At 37.5% G+C, this 8,198-nt stretch overlaps 2 pseudogenes; both read right to left on the minus strand.

The window, feature by feature from the left end:
- Positions 1 to 3,077: 3,077 nt before the first annotated feature.
- On the minus strand, positions 3,078 to 3,921 carry LOC133056522 (olfactory receptor 5F1-like; annotated as a pseudogene).
- Positions 3,922 to 7,291: 3,370 nt separating this feature from the next.
- LOC133072239 (olfactory receptor 5F1-like) lies at positions 7,292 to 8,198 on the minus strand (annotated as a pseudogene).

Genomic DNA, 8,198 nt, shown 5'->3' on the forward strand with positions numbered 1-8,198 from the left:
TGTGTACATTAATCTCTACAGATTGAATATTCTCACATCAATTCAATTAATTAATATTAGAATATTTTCTGTACACCTAACTATTTACATTTTACCTTTTTGACATCATATGTTTTCATCTCTGTTCATTGAAATGTGATTATGAATTAATACACTGTGTTTAATTTAACTTGAGCAGTATGAAGTGAAATAAGATTATTTCTTCACTTAATCTCAGTACTAACCTTTACTTAATCATTGCTTACGAAATGTATAATTTTCAGCTTTCAGTAGACCCATGAAAATTCTGTTGTGAAATTTCTGTTTAACAAACTAAATTTAAAAAAATCATCATTATATATTAATATCAAACACTTTGTGCACATTTTTTTTTTGTCTGAATTCAGGGCTCTGTTTCTTAGTAATATCCCCCTTTTTAGTTATTTATTTGGATCCATGTGGTTACTGAATATGGATTATGTCATTCCTTCCAACTTGTTTACTTACTTTTTGCCATCTTTTCCAAACTGTGACATTCGCAGGTATTATAAGCCTGATTTATCTGACCTAAACACTAATTAATGTAGACCAAAACAAAGCCAAAGGTGTAGGTTTCAAACTTCACTACTTTCAGTGAATAAATTACTCATAAACAGTTGAATAAGGCAAAACATGTATTGATAACTGTATATTTGGAAAAGGTGGTAACATTAAACATTCAAATGAGATAAAGAACTTGGAAAATTAGACAAACAGGAAGTAGTGTAGAGTATAGCAAACAGGCTCAAACAGGCATAAAGGCAGGGTGGCGGTTTAGTCACTAAGCCGTGTCCGACTCTTGTGACCCCAAGGACTGTAGCCCCTCAGGCTCCTCTGTCCATGGGGTTCTCCAGGCATGAACACTGGAGTGGGTTGCCTTTCCCTTCTCCAGCGGATCTGCCAGACCCAGGGACTGGACCCAGGTCTCCTGCATTGCAGGCAGATTCTTTACCAACTGAGTTATGAGGGATGCCCTAATAAGAAAGAACATACAATAATTTTAAAAACACATTTTACAAAAATTGCAGGTTAAAAATTAGCCTAAATGTATATAAGGAGCTGCTGCTGCTGCTAAGTCACTTCAGTCATGTCTGACTCTGTGTGATCCCATAGATGGCAGCCCACCAGGCTCCTCCGTCCCTGGGATTCTCCAGGCAAGAACACTGGAGTGAGTTGCCATTTCCTTCTCCAATGCATGCATTCATGCTAAGTCACTTCAGTCGTGTCTGACTCTGTGCGACCCTATGGACAGCATCCCAGCAGGCTCCTCTGTCCATGGAATTCTCTAGGCAAGAATACTGGAGTGGGTTGCCATTTCCTTCTCCAGATATAAGGAGCACACATTCATTAATTTAAAAAAAAAAAAAAAACTCCCTCAGTTTTAAATATTTGCAAGCTTAATTAAACAAGATTAATTAAATGTAGAAGGCTGAGTTAGAGAACAGTGACATGACCTAAATGCAATATGTCAAAACACCCAAATCTCAGAATAACTATATTTCATCCTGAACACAATGTTTCTATTCCTAAGTTTTACTAGAAAGTAAAACATTTAGTGGAAGGAGAAGAATATTAGTATTTATCAGTGAACTATCTTGATCCCAGAAGTACCTACGACAGAGAAAGTAGAAAGAGACCAACCAAAGAGCAGCTGGCTGGTGCAGCGGAATGCAGGTGAGTCAGTTAGTGAAGGAGTGAACCTTTGCTGAGATCAGCCTGATGAGCTTGTTGCAGGGCTTCCAGGAACAAGGCAAAAATATGGACCGAGAGCACAGCCCAGGGGTGCAGAGACAAGACGAATTACTCCATGGATGTTCTTCAGACCACAGAGGGCCATGGGCGCTTGACCTGAATGACCTTTTGTGACAGATCATGACCTGTTCTGCCTCATCCCAGATGACTTGAGCATCACAGCCTCTATCAGACACAACTTTGGCAGAAAGAGGAAAGGAAGGCCATGGAGAATTTTCCTTCAAAAATTATATGTGAATTGATCTTTTGAGCAAACCCTGAACCCCACTAACTTTACTCTAGAGTTCTAATAAGCCAATTCCCATTCCACCTTCATATTATTGCTTAGCTTTAGTATTATGATTAATTGATTACTTATTGTTAATTGATATATTTTCATAATATGTATGTTACATCCATTCAATGTCAACGTCTATCAGTAGAACTAATTAAATTCTGGAGTAGCTAAATGTGTGTGAGGTAGCTTTGAGTGTATAAATCATGTGGAAGAAAGAAAGTGAGAAAAGAATAGGAAATTTTTGAGAAGGAAAGAGGGCAATAGAAGAAAAACTATTGTAAGTGGTGCACTCTAATCAGAGAACAGTTTTCTAAATTCATTCTTTTATACAAATTCATAACTTCTTTATAATGAATATGTTTGTAGAAATAACAGAAATAAAAGTTGATGTGTTTACTATTAAAATGATATTCCTGAATTTTGATTTAAGCATATTCCCAGGAAATTATTCCATGAAATAAAATGGGAATCTATTCAAAACTAAAAATATGTCATATGTGCTATATAAGAATCTATCACAAAACATAAATGGTGAAAACGTAAGCATTGGAAAAAATAAACTGAAAATTCTAAGTTCTTTACTTGGCTAGTTTCATGTGATACTGTTATTTTTGTCTTTAAATACTTAATAACCACTTCTCTAACCAAGATTACTTTATGAATAAGCACAGATTTTGATAACGCAATGGAAATATAAAATAATCAGGTGAAAGTTTATAATTTTGTAACAGTCTGATACACATTTAATATCAGTTAGTTTATACCCAATTGGATACAAGTATGTGAGTAATAATAAAACACTATTAATTAGTGTTTAGAAATTAGAAAATTTCTAAATTAGAAAATATTCTAATGAAAAACAGTAAACTTTATCCACACTTTAAAACATCAAAACATGCTCTCTTTAGTCAAGAAAATTAAGGCAACAATCCTAGAAATAGAGGGACTATTTTCCTAGTAATCACATTCCATAAAGCCTTCTTTACTTCCTTATTCCGGAGGCTGTATATCAGAGGATTCAACATAGGGATCACCACTGTGTAGAACACAGAAGCCACTTTGTCCTGATTCAAAGAGTAGCTGGAAGTAGGTCTCAGATAAGTGTAGATGGAGGTGGAATAAAACAGGATGACGGCTGTCAGGTGAGACGCACACGTGGAGAACGCTTTGCGCCTCCCCGCCCCTGCATGCACACGGAAGATGGAGAAGAGAATGTAGCAGTAGGAGGTGAGGGTCACCAGCAGGGTCCCAACTATATTCACACCAGCGAATGTGGAAAAGATGCTTTCTTGCAGGCGTGTGTCAGAACAGGAGAGCTTAAAAAGTGGGGGGCTGTCACAGAAGAAGTGATGGATGACATTGGAACTGCAGAATGGCAAGCTGCTTACATAGCTGGTGTTTATCGTGGAGTTCACCAGGCCCGCTGTAAAAGCCCCTGCGGCCATTTTCAGGCAGACCGTCCTGGACATGATCAAGGAGTAAAGAAGAGGGTTGCATATGGCCACATAGCGGTCATAGGCCATTAACCCAAAAAGGATGCATTCAGTTGTGGCCAAGGCTATAAAGAAATACATCTGCAAAAAGCAGCCAGCAAAGGAGATGGACTTCTTCTCTGATAATAGATCTACCAGCATCTTTGGGGTGATGGTGGATGAATAACAAACATCCACAAAGGACAGGTTAGCCAGGAAGAAATACATGGGTGTGTGAAGTCGGAAATCCATTCTGATTAAGAAGATCATCCCAACATTCCCCACAAATGTAAGCGTATAAATCATAGAAAAAAGGCAAAAGAGGATAACCTGTAGCTCCAATGTGTCTGTTAATCCCAACAGAATGAACTCTGTCAGTGAAGTATAATTTTTTCTGGCCATTTATTACAGATATATTATGCTTCAACTTGCATTAGATGGAAACATTTCACGGTTCAATGTTTACATGAAGTAATAGGAATGTTAATGAGGTTAGTGGCATATGCGGGGGGGGGGGGGGGGGCGGTGATGAAGGCTTTGGATAAAAGAGTATAGTAAATAGAGCAACTGAAATAATGTAGAAATTCATGAAAAAATGAATATATGTTGAAGTTTATTAAGCAATTCTCTGTATTAAATGTAGGTTGAAGCATCCACAAATCCTTGGTCTAAGTCCATATGTTTCTCTTCAGTTTTGTGCAAATGCAACATTCATGTTCCATTCTTTCTTCTATTGCCCATATCCAAAATATAAGTTTCAGAACTAACCTTGCTGAAGTCTTTCCCATTTTCTGAGGAGGTTTTTGTTTAACTCAAATGCATTTTTTTCTCACAAAGACGACTCTATATTCCCTCATCTTCAAAATGTATGACTTGCCATCTGGACATCACTTTTATGTTCTCCAAGCAGCAAACATAACCTGTTTCAAATAACCAGTATTTTGACACCTATTATATTCTTGAGAATGATTATGTAGCATTTTAAAAGTTAACCACACAACTGTTCTCATTTACAAAACACATTATCAAATCAGTGCCCTATAGTAGCAGTCACTATACCTGTTCTCAGCAGGGAACAATAGAGACAGCAGCATGTACCCAGTAACATCCTTCCCAGTACTAATTCATCTGGTCTGTTATTTTCTTTCTTATCAGAATCTTCTCTAATAACTCAGTTGAGGCATAAAAATTATAAAGAGACAATTTTCATGTTTGAAGTGAAATGAAATCAGAGACAGTATGGATTCTTTCTGTGTAAAAATTTGAGACATGAATATATACACAAGCTGGATTTTTTTTTTCCTGAAAGAGGGTTGGGTAACAATGGGGACTAGACTATAGCATTTAATTATGAGTCAATACTCTAATGGCAGAAACTCCATTCTCAAAAGTAATTAAAATATGATCACGTACAGGTAGATGGAATCACACACTGTGCAGATTTTCATCATAACTTGATTACATATCTCTGTGTTACTTTGAAGTTGCTTTCCAAAGAGAAAAAAAAATTTTAATTGGCTATTTACTTGCCTATTTTTTTTTTATAATTTTAGCTTATTGCAAAAGGGTTATATAACCCACTACAAAATTATAATTCCCCCCCCCATGTATGCATATGTGTGAGTGTGTATCTGTGTGTAAATGTGTGTGTATGTAACTCACCACATTTCTGGGTAAGTTTAACCTGAAATCCACCACTGTTTGAGTGAAATAAATTGGAGAAGATGCTGACTACTAAGCCCATGAATATTCTTCCGACCAATATGAATTATGTGGGCCGCAAAGGGACCTAGATGTATGAACTGGATGACAGCTTTATGACAGGTCATGAGGTCAGCTTCACCACATCCCAGCTGACCTGAACATCACAGCTTCTATCAGGTGCCACTTCAGCAGCAAGCTCAAGGCAAGGGACATGGGGAATTTCTCTCCAAAAACTATATAATAAAGTTATCATCTTAACAAGAGCTGACCCCCTCTCAATTTCCTCCTGAGTTCTATTAAGTCACTCCCATTCCACTTTCATATTAAGGCTTGCTTTTAACATTGAGATTAACTTTAAAGGATTTTGTTGGTAGTTGACAGATTACCATAAGCAGGAAATCCATGAGTCTGTTATAGAGAATATGTCAGTTTCACCCATTAAACACCGATATACCTGTTTTGGAACTATGCCCTGATTAAACATAACTGAGTGTGTGTTCATGTGGCTTTGTGTATATGTATCACTCTGGAGGAGAGACTCATAGAAGAATAGGAAATGTTGGAGAAGAAAAGAAAAGAATAGAAAAAAACTGGTCTAATTGTGCTTTTTAACCAAACAGCTGTTTTCAGTATAGAACACTGCCACAAAATTTATATTTATATATTAGTGAATATGTATGCATTTGTGGAAATAAAGGAAATAAAAGCTGAAGATTTTACTTTTAAAATAACATTCTTGAATTTTATTTAAGCATATCCCCAGGAAATGATTCAGCAAAATAAAATGGAAATATATTATGAATTTAAAATATTTTGCCACCAGTAATATATATCACTTACAAATCATAAATGGTGAGAACAAACACATCAAAAAAGGGAAAATTCATTGAATGGTTCGTTTCATGTGACCTTGTTACTTTTGTCTCTATATACTCAGTCCTTTATTTCCCTAATCTAAATTTCTTTATAATCTCTATTTTAGGGATCTAGTGAAATATACAATGATTAGAAGAAAGTTCTATGCTCTTACCTAATGGGGATAAATTACATAAATGCTGTATAATATTAACTTATATGCAGAGTATATAATGAGAAATGCTAGACTGGATGAAGCACAAGCTGGAATCAAGATTGCAGGGAGAAATATCGATAATCTCAGATATACAGATGACACCTCCCTTATGGTAGAAAGTGAAGAACTAAAGAGCCTCTTGATGAAAGTGAAAGAGGAGAGTAAAAAGTTGGCTTAAAACTCAACATTCACAAAACTAAGATCATGGTATCTGGTCCCATCACTTCATGGCAAATAAATGGGGAAACATAACAAACTATTTTGGGGGGCTCCAAAATCACTGCAGATGCTGACTGTAGCCGTAAAATTAAAAGGCGCTTACTCCTTCTAAGAGAAGTTATGAGCAACCTAGACAGCCTATTAAAAAGCAGAGATGTTACTTTTCCAACAAAGGACTGTCTAGTCAAAGCTATGGTTTTTCCAGTAGTCATATGTGGATGTGAGAGTTGAACTATAAAGAAAGCTGAATGTCAAAGAATTGATGCTTTTGAACTGTGGTGTTGGAGAAAAGTTTTGAAAGTCCCTTGGACTGTAAGAAGATCCAACCAGTCCATCCTAAAGGAAATCAGTCCTGAATATCCATTGGAAGGAATGATGCTGAAGCTGAAACTCCAATCCTTTGGCCTCCTGATGTGAAGAACTGACTCATTTGAAAAGACCCTGATGCTGGGAAAGATTGAAGGTGGGAGGAGAAGGTGATGACAGAGGATGAGATGGTTGGATGGCATCACCAACTTAATGGACATGAGTTTGAGTTTACTCTGGGAGTTGGTGATGAACAGGGAAGCTTGGCATGCTGCAGTCCATAGGGTCGCAAAGAGTCAGACACGACTGAGCAACTGAACTGAACTGAACTGAATTGAGTATTAACAGAACATGATTACATAGACAATGCTCTAATTAAAATAAGTTTGACCAGTATTTCAAATTTCAAGACACAGTATTTAGTCCTGAAAATGAACCACTCACAAAATAAAGGAACCCTTTTCCTAGTAATTACATTTCATAAACCCTTTTTTTTTCATCCTTATTTCTGAGGCTGTAGATCAGAGGATTCAACATGGGAATCACCACTGTGTAAAAGACAGAAGCCAACTAATCCTGAGTCAGGGAGTAGCTGGAAGTAGGTCTCAGATAAGTGTAGATGGAGGTGGAATAAATCAGAATGATATCAGTCAGGTGAGGGGCACATGTGAAGAATTCTTCGCACTTTCCCTCCCCTGAATGCACACAAAAGGTGGAGAGGAGAGTGTAGGAGTAGGCAGTGAGGATCCCAGTGCGCTTCTGGCTGTGTTCACAACGGCTCCTACACACGAGGTGATTTCATACAGACATGCGACTGAACATGAGAGCTTAGTAATTGAAGGGAAGTCACAGAAGTGATGGGTAACGTTAGAACTGCGGAGTGCGAAGCTGCTTCTTCAACTAATTTGAAACATGGAGTTTAGCAGTCCTACAGTGAAAGCCCCTGCGGCCATTTTCAGGGAGACTGTCCTGGACATGATCAAGGAGTAAAGGAGAGGGTTGCATGTGGCCACACAGTGGTCATAGGCCATTACCCAAAAAGGATGCATTCACTTGTGGCCAAGGCCAAAAAGAAGTACATCTGCAGAAAGCAGCCAGCAAAGGAGATGGTCTTCTTCTCTGGTCATAAATCTACCAGTATCTTTGTAGTCATGATGGATGAATAACAAACACCCACAAAGGGACAGGTTAGCCAGGAAAAAGTACATGGGTGTGTGAAGTCAGTAATCAGTCCTGATTAAGAGGATCATTCTAACATTCCCAACTGTAAGTGTGTAAATCACAGAAAAGAGCAAAAAGCGGATAACCTGCTGCTCCAGTGTGTCTGCCAATCCTGAAAAGTGAAATCAGTCAGTGAAATATAATTTTTTCTGGCCAT

This window comes from Dama dama, chromosome 1 (assembly GCF_033118175.1).
Source record: "Dama dama isolate Ldn47 chromosome 1, ASM3311817v1, whole genome shotgun sequence".
NCBI lineage: Eukaryota > Metazoa > Chordata > Mammalia > Artiodactyla > Cervidae > Dama > Dama dama.